Genomic DNA, 8,434 nt, shown 5'->3' with positions numbered 1-8,434 from the left:
CCAAAAAAAAAGTCAGTGTTTTAATGAAGATATTTTTGTTTAGATTAAAGTATTTGTCTCCTCAAGATACGTATATATTGTGTAATAGATGACAGATACAGAGTAGCAGTAATTTAGCATGTCAAAATAACAAATATAAGCTCAAAGTGACACTCTCTTGCATAAGTAGGTAGGTGAGCATGTAGTCACGATAATCTATCCAGCCTGTATATGTCACACTCTTCTGCTTCAGAAGTTATCACATATATCATGGATTTTCTTTTAATCTTAACAAACAACTTGTACAGAGCACTGATGAAGGGTGAAAACACAACGGACAGCCAGAACTTGGAGGTGTGTGTTTGCATGCGGATGTGCGAGATGGGTGTGTGTCCTCCAAACAACAGGGGGTAACTACCCATTCTTTTTACGCCTAATGACTGGGACCAGGACAATGGAGGTCTGCTGTGTGTAGGACTTGGGGGTGGTAACAGATCCACAGCCGGTGCTCCCATGGAAACAATGAACATCCACCCTGTGCTCATAAATAATGAACTCGAGGATCACATATGTTTAGATGAAGGCTGGACCATGCATACTTTTGTGTCATTGAAGCGAGATTTTTGCCTTTTAGCCCACATGCTTTCAGTGCTTCCTTGAAAGCAGAGAAGATTGAAGGACTCAAACCTTTTTGATGATGCTCAAATGGACAGTTGCAGTTCATTTGGTACCCTTGCAATGTAGTGCCTCTGCAGACTCATCAGATTGGAGGGTATGCAGATATCTGCATGGAATCAGGATGTCCACAGGACGGCCTTACAAAGTACTAAGATTGCTATTTTGAGTATTGAAATTTTACAGCTTACTATGAGCCTAAAAATGTTGGTATTCTATGTTATAGCTATCAACAAATTCTGTAAACATACCAATGGCCCCATTTACTATAGTAACACCCCACACACACATAAGCATGAATAAGCTACAGCACTGTGCAAAATATAAAGAAATGAGCCACCCCTCATGTCTTTATATTTTGCTTGCAAGAACTGAGACTTTTGTTTTTGGACATCGGCTGTTTTTTCCCTCTCCCATTTTCAGTCCAGTCCTGGTGTCTGCTATTTTCAGAGGAATGGTTTTTGTTTGTTAAGTCACTTAACCCTGACCTCTCATTTCCTTCAAGCACAAAGAAGGCACCTAACTCAAGGGATAAAACAGTGTTGTGCCTACACATGACAGACAACTTAGCAAAGAAGCAGTTTTAAACTGTATCTTTAGGCACTTTCTTACTAACAGCCTGTCATAATAATACATAATTTACAGTGGGGGAAATAATTAGTTGATCCTCTGCTGAATTTGTAAGTTTGCTCACTTATAAAGAAATGACCAGTCTCACCAATGGTGTTCTTGGTGACTGTGGTCCCAGCTGGCCTCAGATCATTAACAAGCTCCGCCCATGTAGTTTTGAGCTGATCCACCACCTTTCCCATAATCATCCTCATCCCATGAGACAAGATCTCTCAAAGAGCTCCAGAACATCATTTTATATTTCTTACATTTCCAAATAATCACACCAACAGTTGCCAGCTTGTGCAGATCTTACAGTCTTGTCCCTGATGTCCTTAGGCAGCTTTTTGGACTTACCTGTGATGGTGGAGAGGTTGGAATGAAAGAAATCAGTTCTGTGGGCAGGTGTGCTGTGTGCCACATGGGAACACGGCCAATCAGTGGGAGCCAGAGTTTGGGCTGGGCTGTAGGGGATCAAAGACTTATTTCACTCAAAGATGTGCAAAACAATTTGTAACTTTTCTGTAATGTGATTTTTAATTTCTTCATAGGTCAGCAAACTTACAAATTCAGTAGGGGATCAAATAATTATTTCCCCCACTGTATTCCAATTTCTTTAGTTGATACTACAAAATAAAAGGGGGAAAAAAGAAAAAAAGAAAAGCCAAAGATAAAGCTGGTTTGACAGGAATATTATCAGTCATGGATTGCCCCCCAGAGCAATGTTAATGAAGCACTGTGGGATCATCTTGACAGAGAACAGAACAAAAGACAGCCAACATCCAAAGAGAGTTCAGGCTGCGCAGTACTGCAAGATGAGGCAATCCTGAGATCAACAGGATGTTTTTAATACATTGATAACCATAAAAAATGTCTTCAGGAAATCCCTGTCGTATGAGCAACATGATGGAGAGCCTGATAACAGTACTCCAGTAGTCACATAGCATCCCTGCAAGAGCAAAGAGAGTTTGACAGTTGATCCACCACAGAATATGTTGTTTCACCTCAAAACTCAGTGTAAAATTCTTACATGATTTAAATCAAAATCTAAACTAAAGGGAGTCACGAAGTCTGCTCAAATGAGACTTGCAACATTTTATGAAATACAAATATTCACTTTCTTGCTGACAAGTAATGCGAGTTGATCGATACCTCTTGATCAAGTTCAGTAAGTAAGATAAGATAAAAAAAGATAAGATAAAACTTTAATGATCCCACGACGGGGAAATTTGTGAATCAGTAAGATCAGTAAGTAAAGTTTATTTATATCTTGCTTTTCACAAAGCGCTGTACAATTAAAACACAATATCAAAAATGAACCAAATAGAATTACCATGAAAACATGACTGACTCTCAACAAAAAGGGTATTTTTTATTATATATTTCATTTCACAAGATGCTGAAATTCTCACTGAAGGTGCTGCATACCAGCAACAGACTTGACATGTCTTCATCTGAATCTTTAACACTTAGAGACAAGGAACCAAAAATGTAACTTCATTGACCATTGAAATAATTAAGTCTCGTTACGTCCTCCAATAACACTCCAACAGTATTTTAATGAATGCCTCATAAAGGGTTGAGAATAATGGTTAAAAAAAATATGAAATGTGAATTATCCACTTAAATCTACAGATTTGTGTTAAAATTTATTAACAAATTAATAACTGAGTTGATTGGGCAGGGAGTCTATTAAAGTCCCAGGTGTTCATACTATAAATTATACATTAACTAGTGATCAGAGTTCATGCTCACAAAGACAGAATGCAGGTATACAACACTTCAGGAGATTTGAAATTACACTTTTTTCCCAGTGGAAAGTGTGCTTTGACTTTTTAAATACTAGACAGCAGTTATTCATGATTAAAAGTGAGGCACAGACTGCAGTGTGATAAACAGGAAATGAGGACACATGACGTAACCACACAACAGTGTCAAAATATAACTAGAGGTGGCCAGTCTTTTGCACAGTAGTATGCATCAGCTACTAGTTAGTTAGGTAAAACTTGCACTTGAAAATTTCACTAATTATACAATCACATTTTCTACAGAAAATGATTCCACTTGCCCATTAACTCAGTTTCCCAAATGTAAGAGGAAATGCTTTTATTTTTCCTGACAGATTGAATGTAAATAGGCATAGATGTGGTCCACACCCTGCGGGGAGTTAACATTAATTGCTCCATGCATATTAGAGATCTTCCATCAATCACTGTATCTTCAGGACAGGTGAAGGCTGCTTATCCAGGCTAATAATGTTAACGAGAATAGGATGACCATGGGAGCAGCGGGTGTGAAGGAGGCCACAGACAGCCAGGACTCAGATGTCTTTCTTGTCTGCCTCGAAGAGACTCAGGTGGTCAGTGAGATGCTTTTTACTGTGTATGATCACTCGAGGGTGTCTGCAGAACACAAGGTGTCTCTTCTAGCCGCTGCTGCCAACCAGCTGCTCAAGTATCAGGTTTACTCAAAGTGGGATTAACATGTGGTACTGCAAGTAAGGCGCAGTAAATAAAAGATGTGCAAGAAATGTTTGTACAGATTAAACACAGATTCAATCTGTTTTTTTTTTTTTTGGATTTATTCATTTTGTTTGCTTACAACACTGACTGCCAGAAAGACTTAAATGACACCAAATACAACATGGAACAAATGGTAAGAGGAAGCTGCCCAAAGAATAAAAATTACTCACAGCTGATATGCAGTAAGTCATAAGTAACATTTTCAAATGTTACTTAGAATGAAAACAAAATCCTTAAGAAGGAATTCGCTTGACTTTGTGGTTAAATACAATGCACATTACTTTGATTACAGCTGTCAATGGGAATATTTTTCATAATTGTTGTGTTTTGATATTTTTAAGAGGCTTTTGCAGCTCACTCTGGGGCGCTTTTGTTTTCGGGTCAAAGCAGAATTTGTCTGTATATTTAATGAGACAGCCAGGCCTGCACACGCACACACACACACACACACACACACACACACGCTCTTACCAAAAACCTGGTAACATGGCACAAAAGAATGGAAATAAAGACTAACAGCCTTGAAAGTGGGGGATATTTCCATATTAACAGTTCTCCTAAAGTAGAGTAGCATCATTTTGAACCCAAGGGAGCATGTTTGCAAGGTAACAGTTAAAACCTTGTTCATTGCTTGTTTGATGATTCAGATCTTCAGCCCTTTAGAAATGAAACCATGAGTTTTATTGTAAGAAATAACTGTGTCCTTTGTGGTAAATGCAGAATGAAGTGTCAATTTCACCTTCCGCAGTGAAACCTTATTTCTCTGTCTCTCTCTCACACACACACACACGCACACACACACGGACAGAGTGAAAATGAGGAAATTAAAGGATCAATTGCAGCAACGTTAAGCAACGTGCTGTAATTTTTATTGTAGATTTAACGGTTGAAACTGTCAGACACGCAGAGACACGCACGCACGCACGCACGCACGCATGCACACACACACACAGATCATAAAACTCATAAAATGTGTGTTTATTTTCTGCACATCACAAATCTGTTAAAGGACAACAGCTGCAATTGCTATTGTTGTTTGCCATTAAACTGACTTCTGTATTAACTGAAGGGCAAAACTTATCAGTATTTTGATTCTGGTGATTATCTTTAAAGTGCGATAGACTGTAGATGCAGAATTTACTCATTATAAACCCATGGGGATTTACCAATTAGATGAGGTACCAAATTCAGAGTGATCAGTAACTACAAAGGTGTGTCTTACTGCCATCCTCTGAATACTGTGTATGGTTTGTGTTTTTGTGTGTGTGTGTATGCGCACTGGCAGCAGAGACCTTTTGTTCACTAAATAAAACAGTTGTTGTGACAACATGTGATAACAATGAAAAGTGTTGAATCTCACTGAAATTCTTCCATGCCAACACCAAACAAAAGACAGACGAGTTACTTCATGGGTTAATGTTCCTGCTGCTGAGTACAGACAGCCTGACGCCACCTTTGACAGTGTGTGTTCACTTCCTTCCTACTGTAGGTGCAACTGCTAGGAAACAAAACTCTTAGAAAAGTACAAATGGAGCTACTCTAGGTAACAGGGACTCATGCTAAGCATGTACCCTTTGTGCATTGACTGCAAATGTCACAGAAAGACACATGAAAGCAAATTCCAGAGCAGTGTCCATTTGTATCAGTTAAAGTAACTTTCAGGTTTTTCATCTTCAAAGTATGAATGCAAAATATATAAAAGAAACAATTAAATTACTTAACCCCTTAACTGGCAGCAAATAAAATCACCTGAAACAACTACATAACACCCTCTGGTTATTATTGGCTCTGAACAACCCATTTCATAGCCTATTAATCGGCTGCGTCTGGTCCGCGGGCCGAATGAAGTGCATTTATATGGCAGGCTAGACCCGCCCATTTTGACTGACACCTCATTCGGCCAATCATGTTAAGAAATGGGTTTCCCAGAGCCAATAATACTCAGAGGGCGTCACGTAGCTTTGTCAGGTGATTTGGTGCAGCCAGTTACATGATTGGCCGAATGACGTGTCAATAAAAATGGGAGGGTCTAGCCTGCCATATAAAAGGGACTACAAACGGCCCGTCACCGGGCCCTTGCCAGTTAAGGGGCTACATTACTTTAAGTTCCCAAATTGCAATTCATACCCAAAAAATAAGACAAGGAAAAATAAGACAAGAAACAAACAAAACCAAGTTATACATCTTAAAAACACATTTTAAAACACAATGAGGGAAAAAGAGAGCTTACAAAATTTAAGGGGCCCAAAGTGTGCCAAAAATAAATATTCCCCACAACATTAAAACACCACCACCGTTAATGCAAGGGAGGATGGATCCATGCTATCATGTTGTTTACGCCAAATTCCAATTCTACCATCCACATGTCACAGCACAAAACTCATCAGACCAAACAATGTTTATCCAATCTTTGGTGAACCCTTGTAAACTGTAGCCTCATTTTCCTGTTTCTAGCAGACAGGAGTGGCACCCTTTGTAGTCTTTGGCTACTGTAGCTCATCTGCTTCTAAATTTGATATGATGTGTATTCAGACATGCTCTTCTTTATATCTTTGTTGTCACAAGTGGTTACTTGAGTTACTGTTGACTTCCTATCAGCTCAAAGCAGTCTGGCCATTCTCCCATGACATCAATAAGGCATGTTTATCCAGAGAACTGCCGCTCACTGGATAGTTTCTCTTTTTCAGACCATTCTCTGTAAACCCTAGAGAGGTTGGAAAATCCCAGTAGATCAGCAGCTTCTGAAATCCTCAGACCGGCCTGTCTGACGCCAACAATCATTCCATGTTCAAAATCACTTAAATCGTCTTTCCTCCAAATTCTTAACAAGGTCCATGTCACGTGTTGAGGATCCAGCACATACTGAAGTGGGCTACTGGAACAAGAATACAGCACAACTGGACATGAGTAGAGGCTTTTAACTTTATGTTAATTCAAAGCCATTTTTAAAGCAATCCAATTACTTTTAATTTATTCACATTCTCGCTCTTATTATTTTGACCTGCCTCTCTCCCCTCAGCCCCATCCGGTCACAGCAGATGACTGTCCCTCCCTGAGCCTGGTTCTGCTGGAGATTTCTACCTGTTAAAAGGGAGTTTATCCTTTCCACTGTCGCCAAGTGCTGCTCATAGTGGTCATTTTGACCGTTGGGTTTTCTCTGTAATTATTGTAGGGTCTTTACCTTACAAAATAAAGAGCCTTGAGGCGACTAGTTGTTGTGATTTGGCGCTATATAAATAAAATTGAATTAAATTGGATTATAAAAATTAATGATAATATCACATAACATCTTACACAATAATCAGGTTGATGTAATAAACATGCTAGGAGCACAATTATTTGTCATTGTTAGGTAATTACAATATATAGGTTTTTTTTAGGGCATATCAGGCTCTTTATCTGATGAGTGCTTCACCATGTTCACCATAAATATCAGCTTGCATGCTGTTTAGTGCAGATAGATGTTGTTTCCTGCAGACAGGTAGTGGGTTTTCTCTGGAAACAGGTGCCTGTTTCAGTGTAAAGTAATATTGTAACTGAAAAGCTGAACAATAAGCTGACATTTGCTCTACACACGACACAAGTGCTGCCACAACCCCAACAACACTTCAAAGTTTTATTCAGCCGACCCTCACCTCAAAAAATGCACGCATGCATGCACACTCAAGCATGAATGTATGCACACACAAAAGGATATTGAAGACACTTACTGTAACCTGAAAGTCTTGAGAAAAAAAAACAGCACACTAGTGTGTGCAACAGAACGGGTCACAGTCATGGAAAAGTACTGAAACCTAGTCAAATGGCACAAATAACCCTTCCCACCCATTGGATCCAGCCTGCAGGCATGCAAGATTAGCTATCTGGGTACTGAGGTCATCTTCTCTGTATTAGGAATTTAGGTAACTGCAGTTTTCAATTGTTGTATTCTCCACAAAACAGGATTAAACAGATTGATTTCAGTATATTTTACACTCCATGTATTTATACATGGAGGATTAACTACAATGATGCTTAAGATACTCAGTAGTATAATTAGTACTGTATGTGTTTTAGGGGTTTTTTTTGTTGCCAGGTAATAGTCATTAGGAAACTTCAGCATCAACACTGATTTAACCAAAATATAAACTTAAACTAACTGGTTATTCAGATTAGGTTTGTTTCTGTATTAAATACCTAGAGTTTCTGGCACGCATGTGGAGTGTCGAGCTGCAGATAAAGACAACATGCAAGAACTACTGTAGGATTACATTTTAATTTAATAATCATAGAAAATCAGAGAGAAAATGTTAAATCAGTTCCTTTCTTCATTTTTTTTTTACAGGAACTGTTGTAAGGAGAAGAAGGCGTTGAAATTCTTTGTCATTTGTCTGTTCACGCTTCCTCTTGGAGCAACAATAGCAGCCTTGTAGCTCTTTGCTCAGATCCTGGCAGCGATGTCCTTGTGTCCTGTGACTTTGCCGGTCTGTTCATTCCCCTTACCCAATCCAAGCACTCTCTTTCTCAGACTGATGTGAAGCGATCAGAAGAACATGTGACCACAGACAGTCGATAACGCGTATCAATTAGACGGTAAATATAAACCTGAACTGGATCTCCTGGCTTATCCACAATTAAAACCATCCATTACAAGCTGTGCTATACACCTT

Source organism: Archocentrus centrarchus, chromosome 15 (assembly GCF_007364275.1).
Source record: "Archocentrus centrarchus isolate MPI-CPG fArcCen1 chromosome 15, fArcCen1, whole genome shotgun sequence".
NCBI lineage: Eukaryota > Metazoa > Chordata > Actinopteri > Cichliformes > Cichlidae > Archocentrus > Archocentrus centrarchus.
The sequence above is the reverse complement of the archived record's forward strand: the minus strand, read 5'-3'. Positions refer to the sequence as shown.